General features: G+C 37.6%; 1 long non-coding RNA gene across 8 annotated transcripts in view; it reads left to right on the top strand.

Annotated features, from left to right (window-relative positions):
• Window positions 1–14974, top strand: part of LOC137572183 (uncharacterized) — a 34771-nt gene that overhangs the window by 6287 nt on the left and 13510 nt on the right. The gene's annotated exons all lie outside the window — the stretch shown is intronic.

Raw genomic sequence — 14974 nt, 5'->3', positions numbered from 1 at the left:
ACGGATACGGAAATACGAATGTTGGAAATACTTCAAGAAGATTTTTTGAAAATGATGAAGTGACATCTTTTATAACAGGTGTTAGTCAAGAGATCATTAAAAGGTTGGCTGTTATCTTGAATATTATAAATTGCAAGGAAACGGTAAATGGTGAAAAATTTGCAGAATATACTTCAAAGACTGCTCATCTTTTACATAGGTACATAGGATTTTGGCTCACGGAAAGGATTTAATAGAATATCAGTGTTTACCACTTGGAGAGCTATCCGAAGAAGCACAGGAATGTAAAAACAAGGACTACAAAAGGTTCAGATACACTAATACATTAAAAACTTATCGTGTTAGACAAAATGAAGACCTTTTTAACATGCTAGCAGCCTCTTCGGACCCACTTATTGCATCACTGAGACACGTGCGATCACGAAAGTATTTGGAAAATAGCAACTATAGTCCCGAAATGTTGAGTTTATTAGATACTGATGTAAATATTGAAAATTATTTTGAAGAAAATCAGCCATCAATAGCAAATTTTCAAAATTAACCTAAAAGAAAAATTAAAAAAATTGTTTTCTTTTTGTAATTATGTTAAAAAATCAAATTAAAACAGTAAAAAATGTTACATAGTCGTCTAAAACAATGAAAAAATCCATTTGTGATTGAAAAAAACCGGGTTTCGATAAATTTTTAAAGGAAAAACATGCTTGGAAATATTTTCTGACTTTGACCTTGAATATTACAGCACCACGAACACCTAGCACTTTTGACAAACATTCATTTTGAAGCTTAAGGTATTCTTTATTATATGCTTTTTAAATTTTTGAAATCGCTTAATTGGTTTAGACGCTATGATTTTTGCAATGCTAAATGCCAGAACGCCCCACTGTGCGTCGTTGATGATAACCATTCCCTCGTCCATAACTATTAAGGGTTCTAGGTGACCTGGTCTGGAGCTACAATGGGCTTGAGTTCCGGCTACTAATTGTTGCGTGCAGCCATTCGTGGGCGATCTTTTGCAGAATGTTGTCGTTACCGCCAATTGGCAACCCTCGACTGAGAATAGCTCCATACCACAATCAGCCACTACATTTCTGTTATTAAAATCTAAAATTATGTTATCTCGCTCTACCGGGTAAAGGCTGATTTTCTTACAGACAGATTCTGGGTGAGGATATTTGATTAAAAAGTACAAAATGTTAAAATTTTGAAAAACCTTAATACTACCTACATCTAATAAATCTGACACACTAATATTTGTGAGATTTTTGTTAGTCATTTCATTGACATCCAAGTCATCGAGGATTATTGGGTTCAACAAATTCGCTTTTGCCAAAGTGGTTGTTAGAATTAAATTTTCAAGGTCTGAAATGACCATTCTGTGTTTTTCTAGGATGGTTTCATAAAAGTGTTTGTGGTACTTTTTGTCTATTCTAGTTGTTTTCCTGTTCCATTTGTTTGTTCTGAGCGTCTTTTATCTTTTTGGCAATTTGCAATCCCTCTTCTACCGTAGTTTCATGAACTGCTTCGATTGGTTTTTTGTTCAAGATTGAATGGATTGACCTGTTATACTTTACTGTTGCTAGTAGTATAACATCGATAGTGTCGCTAGCCTGAGCTGTTATTTTGTCGCATCGTGCGATCTCAAGTAACGTGCTGTGGAATCTTTCCACTTGGCCATTAGATGTGTAGGGGTGGGGCGTTGACGATTTGTATTTCAAACTCATTAAATAGGAGGGACCTTATTGTTTCAGAGTTTGTCGACCTTTCATTATCGCAATATATTGTCTTAACATTAGCAAAGTAATTGACTAACTGTAGAATGGCCGGCTTTACGTCAACTATGGCTCTCGATGCTATAGGTTGGACTATCGCAAATTTAGAAAATTTATCTATGCAAGTCAGAAAGAATCTTCTATCTGTGGAAAACACGTCGATGTGTAAGAATTCTCCTGCGTAAGCTGGTACTGGTGTGGTACCCAACTTATGTTTTTTTGGATGCCTGTCATATTTTGCGACAGAGCAGATCTTGCAATTGGCTGCAATTTCTGTGGTCAATTTTTCCCATGTTCGGGAAGAAATAGTCTTGCAAAATTGCCCTGTTATGTTCGGTCAATATAATTTTTTTTTGTTCCGACTTGTCTGGTACATCTGTAACGATGCGTTTGCAGTACCAGAATTTTGTTGCCGGATACAGTTCAACCAATTTGTGCTGAATGAGAGCAAGAGTTGGCAGTTCGCAATGTATCGCGTTTACCACTTCATCATTTATTACATCTTACTCTGGAAGAGATCGAATGTCCTTACCGAAGGGAACTCTGCTTCTCAAATCACGATCTGGTTTCAAAAACAATTTAAGGGCTTATCGGATACATACATAGTGTAGGACAGAGATTCTTCACTATGGCAGGTTGCCCTATCGGATTCTGAATCTGGTGCTTCGAGAGCGTTAATGTTCTGACGCGAAAGGGCGTCTGCTACGAAATTTTCCTTTCCTGGCTTATAAATTATTTTTGCGACATGTCCATCAATATATGCCTTCCAGCGTATTAAATTCGCGTTCGAATTTTTGTCTGATACGGCAAAGGTTAATGGCTGATGGTCGGTAAATATATTTAGGTCTCTTACCCCGTAAAGGTAGTTTCTCAAGCTTTTTAGTGACCGCACTATGGCAAGAAGCTCTCTTTCGTTAGTCGCAAAATTCCTTTCGTTATTACGTAATTTACGGGATGTCATGGTAACTGGTCTGCCTTTTTGTGAAAGGACACCGCCTAGCCCATCACCAGATGCGTCTGTGGTAAGATCGAATGGTTGTCGATAGTCTGGGTAGGCTAAAAAAACTTCTTCTGATGCTAAAATATCTTTTAGCTTGGAGAATGTCTCCAATTGTTCTGAACTAAACTCGATTTTTATTTTCCGAGACATGTTTTTGCTAACTTTTCCATTATCGCCCTTTAAAATATCTGCGATTTTCGCGAAGTCTTTTATAAAGCAGCGATAATAGCTGGCAAGGCCGAGAAATGATCTGAGATCAAAAAGGGTACTTGGCATTGGAAAATTTTTGATTGCCTAAACTTTTTCGGGTGAAGTTGTGATACCTTCCCTAGATACGATAAATCCCAGACACTCCACACTTTTTTTAAAAAATTTGGATTTTTCCTGTGATACTCGCATCCTCGCTTTCTGAAGGCTTTTAAAGACCCATTCAATGTCCGTAACATGGTCTTCCTTTGTTTCGAAAAAAATAATAACATACATGTTCGACAAGATTGTTGAAATCATTGGAATAGGGTACTTGTCATCTGTAGTATTTTGATTTAGTTTCCTAAAGTCAATTACTAGCCTCTTTTTATGGAAGCCGTTTTCATCTGTCGGATTATTATAGGGAGATTTTGAGGGTCGAATTATGCCGTGAGCTAGAAGTTGTTTAACTTCTGTGTTGACAAAGTCCGTATCGCCCATTGTGAGTGGGTATAATCTGGAGTATACCGGTTCCCCATTTGTTCGAATAGTTGCTACAGTATTTATGTTATATGGCAGAGCCTCGTCAGGGTCGGCAAACGCTCCTACTCTTTCGGCCAACATCTTGTTGAAAGACTTAAGTACAGCAGCCGGGACGTCTGTATCGTCAATATAAATGAAATTTACTTGTGGGTAACGGGTAAAATTAATGGCTTCAGATCCATTTTTTGTAACTATTTGGTTGTTTAACAGATTGATAGTTGCTCCGACCTTTTTTAAAAGGTCAAAACCAATTACGCCGTCGAAATCTTCTGGGATATTTATCAAGAAGAAATGTGCTTTAAGGCCGAAAATATGTATTGGACATTTTCCGTAACCTTTGAGGTCCCATGTATGGATCTGACATTAAATGGTTTTTCTGCGGGGGTGATGAATTTTAGTACCGCCATCGGACGAATATAATTTTTTAAGGCCCCCGTATCGATAAGTAATTTAATTGTTCTTTATTCTACTGTTCTTGTGAGGAACGGTAGAAGGGAGTGTTCCCTAAAAAATTACAAGATTCTTCACTATCTGACAATCACTAGCTGCCAGAGTGAACCTGTTGATTCTTTTTCGACCCGAATCCAGATTTTGTGGATGGGTTCTGGTGTTGAGAACGCCTTAGCCCCAGTATTTTGTGGTAGCTTCCCTTTGTTATTTGGTTTTTCCTGAACCCTAGTATAATGGGTAGTCTTCTTGTATGCCCCTTGGCTATTTTCCGAGCTCTTATTCTGATTAGCATTGTTTCGAAAATTTTGGTTCTTTTGTTCAAAGGGTCCCTGAGCTTTTTCCTCGGTAGCCCGCGCAAAGCTTGCAGCGAAGGCTGCGTAGTCGTGGCTTACTTCAGCTTCGTGCGCTAATGCTAGCGCAATGGGTAAATCTTTGGGTTTTGCTGGTAGTACTACTGCCCTGAGGGATTTCTTAAGCCCCGACACAAAGGAGTGCAGCGCATCGGACCTAAACTGCTCATTAAGCACGTTCGCTGACGCTGCCTCATGTGTCATTATCGTTTTATTAGTGAGGAGGGTCAATGTTTTTTCCACCTCGTCATAATACTAAGACAGCGATTGTTCCCCCTGTCGTAAGGTTCCCAATTTTTGCTGAATAACGCGAATGGGCGTTTTGTTTTTGCTGCTTCTCGTCTTCAATTTTTTTCTTCGCCGCTGCCGTCACCAGTCCAGTGACGTGACTATGTTGTTGTTTTTTGTTTTTTTTTTCTTTTATTTTTTCTTTATTTTTGTAGTGATAATTTGTTCACTACAATGTTTAAACTTTTTTGTGTTTTTTGTTTTTTATTTCAATCCTATTTTTACTTAGAATTGTTTTTTAAGTTTTGGGCACTTTTAGTTTACGTTGGGCGCCAGTTATGTAAATGTTTATTTATATTTGATTTATTACAAGCCACAGTTTTGTGCGCTTGGAGTAATTAAATAAACTACCCAAGAACCCTAAGCATTGGCCACCGGAATGCTGACACTGCGCCTCGTGCCGCTAGCAGCGGTCAACGTCTTGCGTCATATTACCCAGACCGTGGGATCGCTGACCCAGCGATCGTGGCCACTGCCAAATGCAGTATTAGCTATATTCATTTGGCATAGCCGAATTTAACTTCTTTGATATTTTCTTTGATTATTGCTATGTGTGCACCAGTATCTAACAACAAGAAAAAGGTATTTTCATTTTTATTTTAATGAAAATACACAGTTTTATTTAAATATCTACAGGGATTTATTGGTTTTTCTGTCTTACTTTGGTTTCTGCCATTGACTCAGAGGGTGAGGGGTAGGATTTTTTCCCAAAACGAAAGGCGGGCATACTGAGGAGTTCGCCTGTAAATCGCCATAGTTAATCCAGCACGACAATTTGCCCGATATACCCGCACTTTTCCTCATTTGTTAAGTTCAGTTTTTTTAACAATGATGTTTTGTGTGTGAAAGTATTCTGTCAACATAGCATAGTTTTAAACGAAGTTCTCGCTCGTTTTTAATTAATCATCAGCTCACCATACCAGAAACAATTGGACAATCGTTTAGAAAATAAGTGACCAATTGAGGAATGTTACGAAAAAAGTCATTACCTTACATCTAGTAGTGTTAAGATTTAATAGATTAAACTGGCACCTTGATTGAAAGTTTTTAAGATCAGCTTTTAGCCGACTAAATAAATCTGCATCTTTATAAGTAAGACAAAGCTTGACATCGTCAGCATACATAAGCACACGCGAATGAACAATGACTAATGGAAGATCAAAGGCCCAAGACGACTACCTTCACAGGAATGGAATTGAAAAAAAAAAAAAACTGAAAAAGTACCTTCTGTTTTCTGTTTGTTAAATATTCTCGAACACAAGAAAGGAAAAGGGGTGGAACCCCAATGTCGTTCGGTTTAGAAAGTAATAGAGTATGATTAACAGAATCAAAGGCTTTGTTGAAGTCAGTGTATATGACATCAGTTTGTTTAGTATTTTTGAACCCCTTGATAATTATAGAGGTAAATTCTAAAAGGTTAGTGGTTGTAGGTCTACGTTTTACAATACCATGTTGGGATAGCGAAATAATAGAGCTGCATAAATGTTGCAATTGAGAAGTTATAATTTTCTCAAAAGCTTTCGGAATAGCGGACAATTTTGAGATACCCCTATATTTAGTGGCTTCGGACTTTTTGCCATTTTTATGCAGAGGAATGATATACGACTCCTTCCAAATAGATGGAAAAGAGGAAGATTCGACAGACAATAGAAACAATTTTAAAATGGGTTTACATAATGTGTTTGCACAGAACCTGAGTACACATCCAGGTAGACCATCTGGCCCCGGAGAATAAACAGGTTTATCTAGTTTAAGTTCGCTAAGAAGAGAACTTTCATCAATTACTGGATTGAAAATGCAATTAGCTTTTTCTAAATGATAAGGAATAGGTTGTTTTGAAAAAACTCGCAAACATATCGGCAATTGCCTGATCAGTGCTTGCTTTTTTATTTTGAAAAGACAAAAAAGATGGGTGCACAGAGGTCTTACGTTTAGAATTAACAAAGTTACAAAATTGTTTAGGGTCGGAAGAAAACTGAAGCTTACACCGCTGAAGATAATTCTTATAGCATTGTGTATTAAGCATCATGAATTTTGAACGAGCGACTGTATACAGAGCATAATCTGATGAACGACGTGTTTTTTGAAACTTCTTATAATATCGTGTCTTCACATTTTTCAAATTGGATAACTCACGAGAGAACCAGGGAGGTTTGTTAAGCCGCTCCAGCCTACCAAGAGGCACACAAATATCAAAGAGTGAATTCAGAGTATCATAGAAAAAACGAACAGCTGAGTTTATATCTCTACAATTGTACAGATAAGACCAATCGGTAGTAGCAATGTTTTCATTAAGGCTGGCAAAGTCAGTCTTACGAAAGCACCTAGTTAGAGGTAACTCATTTGAACCAAGTAATGGTGAAAGCAAGGGCAAATCAATTTTGAAATTTAATGTAGGATGAAATTTGTCTTCTGGAAGAACAAATGGTTCGATCCTAGAAACCTCACAATAAGAAGAATCCAATACAAAAATAAGATCTAACGATTTTCTATTAGAATTTAAGACAGGATTGACTTGGGATAAAGATAAGCCTAGAAGGCCATCAATAAAGTCATGTGACAAAGAGGGCAGCAACGTGGTAGATTCATCTGTTAGTGACCATGCTAAAGCGGGTAAATTAAAATCACCTACAACTATGAGCAAGTTTTGACTGGAAACTAAAGAGGAGACAAACTGAATTGCCTCTAAATGATTTAAATATACCACCATGTCTGACAATGGTGGAATATTGGAACAAGTAATATTGTCTGGACGTTGACGCGTACAATGCGAAGTACGTTCAAGTGGCCCATACGACACCAGGACATAGCCTGTTTCGCGCGAGCCCAAGCAGAGCGCTGTCCACCTCCCGCCCGACCGACCGTGGGGTGCAGCCGCATATCGGACGGCACGATCGCGTGGACAAATACAAATAAAACGGACAAACAATTAAAAATATGATTAACTACAGCTAATTACGAGCTAAATGTGCTAAAATAGAAGTTTTCACAAGGGAAAGAGAGGCTTCTGATCTAATTACGGGATACAGAAGATTGTAATCAGAACATAGAACTCGAAAAGGTTCATGCAAAGAATAGTTAGAGCTACAGTGTTTTAAGGATAGAGGAATAAAATTTCTAGTAGGTCTACAGGGTACAGATAGGTTTAACTGGTTCAATAGCTCTATTTCACCTATTAAAAGTTTATGAATAAAGATAGCACCAAGCATTACTCTACGATTAATTAAAGAAGGAAGATTGATTAAAAGAAGCCTACTGGAGTATGATGGCAAATTGACATTGCGATCCCAATTTAGACCGCGAAGAGCAAAAAGCAGAAATCGCTTTTGAACAGATTCAATTTTACTTTGGTGCATCTCATATTGAGGTGACCATATGCAAGATCCGTACTCTAAGATAGGACGGATTAAAGAAGTATACAGAATTTTGGTTGTGTACGGATCGTCAAACTCTTTTGACCATCGTTTCACAAACCCAAGAACATTCATAGCTTTACTAACTGTAGCAGAAATATGAGGATTAAAAGTTAATTTATGGTCCATAAGAACACCTAAGTCATTGATAATATCTAACCGCTCTAAGGCAGTGTCGTTAAGATAATAAGTTGCTAAGTATGGAGTGCATCTATAAAAAGACATAACTTTACATTTAGAGCCGTTAAGGTTTAATAGGTTTGTTTCACACCAACTCTGAAGATCATTAAGATCCGATTGAAGTAGATGATGATATGTCTTTAAAACTGAGGTAAAGCTTGACATCATCCGCGTACATAAGCACCCGAGAATGTGACACTACCAATGGAAGATCATTTATAAAAAGAGTGAATAGCAATGGACCCATATGACTACCCTGAGGTACTCCAGAGGTCACTTGGATGGTCTTAGAAAATGAAGACTTAAAGAGGACCTTTTGTGTACGCTTAGAAAGATATTGAAGAATCCAATCTAGCAAAAGGCTGGGGATGCCAAGTGCGTTTAATTTATATAGAAGCAGAGTATGATTAACGGAGTCAAAGGCCTTGCTGAAGTCAGTATAAATGACGTCAGTTTGCACGGCAGTCTTAAACCCTTTGATTGAGTGAGATGTAAATTCTAATAGGTTAGTAGTTGTCGATCTACGTTTTTTAAACCCATGTTGGGATGACGAAATGATTGAACTACAGAAATGCTGCAATTGAGATGTTATTATTTTCTCAAATGCTTTGGGTATGGCAGACAATTTAGAAATACCCCTATAATTGGAGGCTTCGGACTTCTTCCCCTTTTTATGAAGAGGAATAATATATGATTCCTTCCAGATAGGCGGGAAGGCGGAAGATGTGACGGACAGTGTAAACAACTTAAGTATTGGCTTACATAGGGCCTCCGCGCAAAACCTTAATACGCAGTCTGGTATTCCATCAGGGCCAGGTGCATATATTGGTTTGACGGAACTGAGCACGCTAAGAACCGAACTTTCATCAAACACAGGGTCTAAAATGCAATTAGACGATTGCAAGTGATGAGGATAAGGAGGATTTGCTTGATAAATCGAAGAGCAATAAGTTGTTTTGAAAAAATCAGCAAACATGTCGGCAATTGCCTGATCATTGTTTTCGAAAGACAAGTAAGACGGGTGCATCGATGTCTTACGTTTAACATTTACAAATTTATAAAATTGCTTAGGATCGCGAGAAAACCTGAGTTTACATCGCTGAAGATAATCCTTATAGCACTGTGAATTCAGCACCATAAAATTTGATCGAGCAACTACATATAGGGAAAAATCCGATGCTTTACCGGATTTTTTAAATCTTTTATAACATCTCGATTTTACGTTCTTCAAGTTACATAACTCACGTGAGAACCAAGCAGGTCTATCAGACCATCCTAGAGTCACACGCGGGACACAAACATCAAAGAACGACTCAAGAGTTTTATAGAAGACAGAAATGGCCGAGTCCATATCCGTGCAAGTATACAGATATGTCAATCATTAGTTAACAAAAGTTTTTTAAGTTTAGTAAAGTTTGTCTTTCGAAAACATCGGGTTGGAGGCATCGAGTTATTATGTCGAGACATAACACCAAAAGGAAGGTCAATGGTTATATCCAGAGTTGGATGAAAGTTGTCTTCGGGGATAACTAAGGGATCAGTCCTGGAAATATCGCAGTTGGAAGAATCCAACACAAATACCAGATCTAGTGATCTGTTACGACTATTCCGGACAGGATTTATTTGAGTTAGGGACAACTCAAGCAGACCATCTATGAAACAATGTGACAAGGAGGGCAACAGTAATAAAGAATCAAATGAGAGGGTCCATGAATTCTCAAGTAAATTAAAATCTCCCAGAACAACGAGCAAGTCTTTGTCAGAGAGATATGAGGAAATAAGTTGAATAGCTTCCAAATGGTGAGTGTATACTGCCAAGTCGGACTGTGGTGGAATATAGGAACAAGGAATGAAAGCATTAAAAGATTTAAAATTTACTTTAACACCGACAAACTCAATCTCCTGGGTACTAGAAAATTGAATCATTTCAGATGATAAAGCAGCATCAACAGCTATCAAAACGCCACCACCTATACGAGAAATCCGGCCACGTCTGAATATAGAAAAGTTTGTGGAAAAAACCGATGCATCAGCAATATCAGGTTTTAGCCACGTCTCTGTAAAAGCTAGAATGTTATGTTCAAAAGAAAGACTATCTACATAGAGATTAGAAAGTTTAGATTTCAGCCCTCTAACGTTCTGGTAACCCAGGTTAAGGGACGAAGCTAGTTTTTTGACGCACCAGCAGATGCTGATGTGGTAGGGATAGTATTAGTTGTTGTTGTTGGCAAGCGATTTCCTTATTCCTTATTTCCTATTCCTTAACTAGTATATGTTTTGGCCAAAAATCTTCTCGACATATAGTGTCGAAGATATTGGCAGAAACACTAATTTTAAAGGACGAAATGTCCCGAGAATAAGAAAATTTAAACTTCTCCACCGCAATATTCGAGACGTTAACTTTCTTCCGAATATAGGCTATTACATCATCAGATGTGACAACAGGGTCTAGCCTAGAAACAAATATATGTTTCTTTGGTATTCCAACGAGAGGCCGCGGTCCCGAAGCGTCAGCCGCAGCAGTAACATTGGACAAGTCACCCACTGCAGCAGTTAACTTGTTTACGGGGCCCTCGATACTTTTAGAACTATCGGCAATTTCCATTGGAATGGGTAATTGCCCGGACACATCAGACACTACAATAGGCATCGTTTTTAAGAGATCATTCCCAGGTGATACCGGTAATTCCTTACTAATAGCATTCACAGCAGGGCTCTTAAACGAAATCAATTGCTGTACATTAGTAGTGGACGGTGCATGAGACCGGTCGGGGACGATAAGAGACGCTGGCGGATCTACAGATACAGAAACACCCCAAGGACTGGTCCTTTTACGTTTCGGAGACTCGTTCATAAGCGATAAACTTCTGAACTGAGTCTCCACCGCAGTAAACTCCGCTTGGAGTTTATTAAAACCTGCCCTTAAAGTGTCAAAACTATCTCTAGTCCGCCTCATGAAAGAGCGCATCTCATTCTCGACCTCTCGGCAAGCATCACATCCATATTTTAAGCCACCACCTTTAGCAACAGACTCCTTGATTCTGCCTGTGTAACCTGCACACTTAACGTGAACCGCATTGTCACACAACCAACAAAGAATATAATCATGGGAGTCAACCGCATTAGTGGCAACTAGGCAATTATTTTTTGAGCAGACAACCATTTTATCAAAAAGTTTAATTTAATTAAAAAAGGAAATACAAAAAATAAAAAATAAAAATTCTAAAGGTAAAAAATCTGTGTATACGAATATACTGAACAGTTCTGACACAAGAGTTAATGTGCAGAGTAAGACTTCACAACTAAAGAATTAAAAGAGCAAGAATACACAAAAACAAAAACAGGCAAAAGACGAGAGTGCAAATCAAACAAGAATAGGAAAGAGTGGGAGAGCGCGTCAAATTGAACACATGCAACATCAATTTGTACGCAAGAGCGCGAGAGTTAGTTACAACGGTAAAGTCACAAACGCAAAATAGATAAGCAAAACAACAATACCGATTATGCAAGTATTGTTGTAGGTTTTATTTATGTATATTTAAACAAAAGCACAAAAACGAAAAATAAAATTCGGATGCTGAAATTTAATTAAACCGATAGTGAGTTATAAAGTTATAGAAGAGTTTTTAATCGCGCGAAAAAAAAAAAAATTGATAAGTGCAAAAACACGTTCGTTCCCGTAATAACTGAATCAACTTTGAGTTGCAGGTTATGTGGTAAAAATCCTGGTAACTCCAGAGAGTTCAAAAACTCCGTTGGATGGTACATCATCGGTATTTGTTATGGAATCAATCGCCATAAATTTTTGATTGAATGGTGAAATTAAGTGCGCAATACCAAACACAGCCATGTCGATGCCTTTTGTGACGTTTTGCACTTCGTCGATTATGCACTTCGGATGCACGTAATAAATAAATCCGGAGTTCCATAATTTCGCACGTACGTCATAGCGTCTTGAGCGTACTAAGCATTACCATCTGAATGAATAGCATCACGCAGGTGCAAAATGTGCTCAGATCGTAGCTTTGTCTGATTGAATCTTATGATCGCTAAACGTTCGGTCTCGACTTTGACATACTTGTCGACAGTGAATTGCTAATGGTTTCCAATTGAACTGTTAGGAAACGAATAACATTTACATTATTTCGTTAGAAACTTTTCGTTATTAACTGAAACAGGAATGAATAAATTTCCTACCACGTGGTTGACATGTAGCTGTCCCCGCCTACTGCGTTCGATACACGGAAAGCCGTTATAAAAACCATTTTATTCGCGTTAGCGAGTATCATATCGACATAAAAAGTAGACATAAACCATGCTTGAACCTGACACCACAGTGTGTCAAAACTGTTCGTGCATTCTGGAGTTATAGCGTCAGGGAGGAAAACACGACTTTTTAAACATTTTCTGATAACAATTAAAAAAAAAACAAAGAGTTTCAAGATGGTTTAATTTTTTTGCTCTTGGTTGACACTTCGGCTGAAATGCCCATAGCAACTGTTGTACGTCGGCATTAATATTTGGCGTTACAATCTTTTGTATATCATTAAGGTTTTGATATATTGCTACACCTCATGCTGATCAAGAATATATATACTTTATGGAAACGTCTCCTACTGTGCGTTACAAACATCTGACCAATTTTATAATACCCTCTGCAAGGGTATAAAAACAGTATTAGACTTTTGTTATTTGCATACTTTTTTGAACTAACACTAAAAGTTATGTAGTTTATAATTAAACTTTATGTTATATATGTATATCAATCACTTTGCTTTAAACAATAAATCGATGCTGCATAAGATCTCTCTCTCTGACTCCCGAGGAATGAACACGTTCGGCAACACTAATGCGTGTAACTGAAGAGCTGCCGAAGTCCTCACACAAAATAATCAATAGATTTAGTTTTCTTCAGCATTTCGACGCAAGTAAATCTATGTCGTTTTGTCAAGAGAACACACATGAAAACCAGAGGGCCTAGGCTAACTTCGACCGCGTCAAAGTTTGTATCCCCTTGCAACTTTTTTGGTAACTCTTTCCCTACCTATTAGCCATCAATGTGGAAGAACGTTTTATCTAAAAAGGCTTATGTTTGCGAAAGAATGGCCTACAATCATAGGAAATAACGAAGATATTGATCATAGTCACTGTTTTCCACCGATCGTTCCTATGGGAGCTTTATGATATAGTAACCCGATTTTGATCAAATTTGGCACAGTCATTAACAGATATATTAAACTAACAAATATTTAATTTGAAAGCAATCGCGTTAAAAGTAACGAAGTTATTTACAAAAGTCACTGTTTTAGACCGATCGTTCCTATGGGAGCTATATGATATAGTCATCCGATTTTGATTAGATTTGGCACAGTCGTTTATAGGCGTAATAACAATAATAGCACAGAAAATAACGAAGTTATTGAGAAAAGTCACTGTTCGTGACTTTGGGGTTTGTATGGGAGCTATATGATATAATGGTCCGATCCGGCTGAATCCGAGATATACAACCCCTGCAGTATATACAAGCCTGCGTGCAAAATTTCAGCTCTGTAGCTCTTACGGTCTAGGAGGAGTTTGCGTTGATCCAGACGGACGGACATGACTATTTGAACTCGTCTCGTCGTGCTGATCACTATACTTTGTATGGTCGGAGATGCTTCGTTCTATGCGTTGCAGACTTCTGACCAAAATTAATATACCCTTTTTGCAAGGGTATAAAAATAATCGCTGCTTTGTTTTCTCTATCTTTCTCTTGTATCAGAATATCTGCTATACTCGTTTTCTTGAATTGAGACACAATTTTTTCAATTTTTTTTGGTTAAGCCTAATACGCGCACAATCAAGTGCATATACATATACCACTTCATTTTTTTGACTTACACACACAGCGTTGAATTTCTTACGGTTTGATTTCGTTATGGTTTGATCCATCTAGCGCCCTCTTTATAAGGCGCATTAAGGAACTTCGTTCTTAAAAACTAAGAAACTCTGGTCGTTCAATTGAGACATTGAGACAAATTAATAAATTGCTTAAAAGTCAAATTGTTTTCAGATATTTATTGTGAATATAAGCAAGAAAATCGAGTTCGAAAACATTATCATTATGCTTTGGGGATGCTTTTCTTCTTCAAGTGTTGGTTCGTTATTTTGAATAAAGGGTAAAATGTGCGCCATCAACGAAGTAAATATCTTTAGCAATACTATGCTTCGTAATGCCGAAGAAGGATTGCTTTTATTTAAACATTTATTTATTTACGTCAACTAACACAGCAGTCGACGAAAATGCTTAAAAACAGATAACAATTAATGGAAAGAAATTAAGCTTAGCCTAATACGCAACTAAACATTCCCGACCCGGTGGAGGTGTTTTATTCGCACAAAGTGCAAGCTAAGCCCCGAGTCACAGAAAATGTTGTCAGTGAAGAGTTGCAAGCAATTCGATGTCCAAAATATATTTAGCGTTTACGTTGTAGATCGTCTCGCAGAAAGTATGGAGCGAATAGCAAAAAAAAAAAAATCAAAGAAGCTAACATCGGCTATGCCGAAGTTTGTATACCCTTGCAGTCCTTGGTAATAATAATTTTACATGTTCAAAATTTGTTTTCTGCAACTCAATTCATCAATATACAAACAAAACAATTTTACTCTCATATTATCACATATGTAAATTGCATAGCATACTCGATTTTTATGACAATGTTTCTTCTAGTTCTTCTAGAGCTATATGATATAGTGGTCCGATCCTTATGGTTTTCATACTTTATTTTTCCCGGGTAATAAAAACCCCCCGAAAAA

This window comes from Drosophila tropicalis, unplaced genomic scaffold (assembly GCF_018151085.1).
Source record: "Drosophila tropicalis isolate 14030-0801.00 unplaced genomic scaffold, ASM1815108v1 contig_258, whole genome shotgun sequence".
Taxonomy (NCBI): Eukaryota; Metazoa; Arthropoda; class Insecta; order Diptera; family Drosophilidae; genus Drosophila; species Drosophila tropicalis.
The sequence above is the reverse complement of the archived record's forward strand: the minus strand, read 5'-3'. Positions and strand labels throughout refer to the sequence as shown.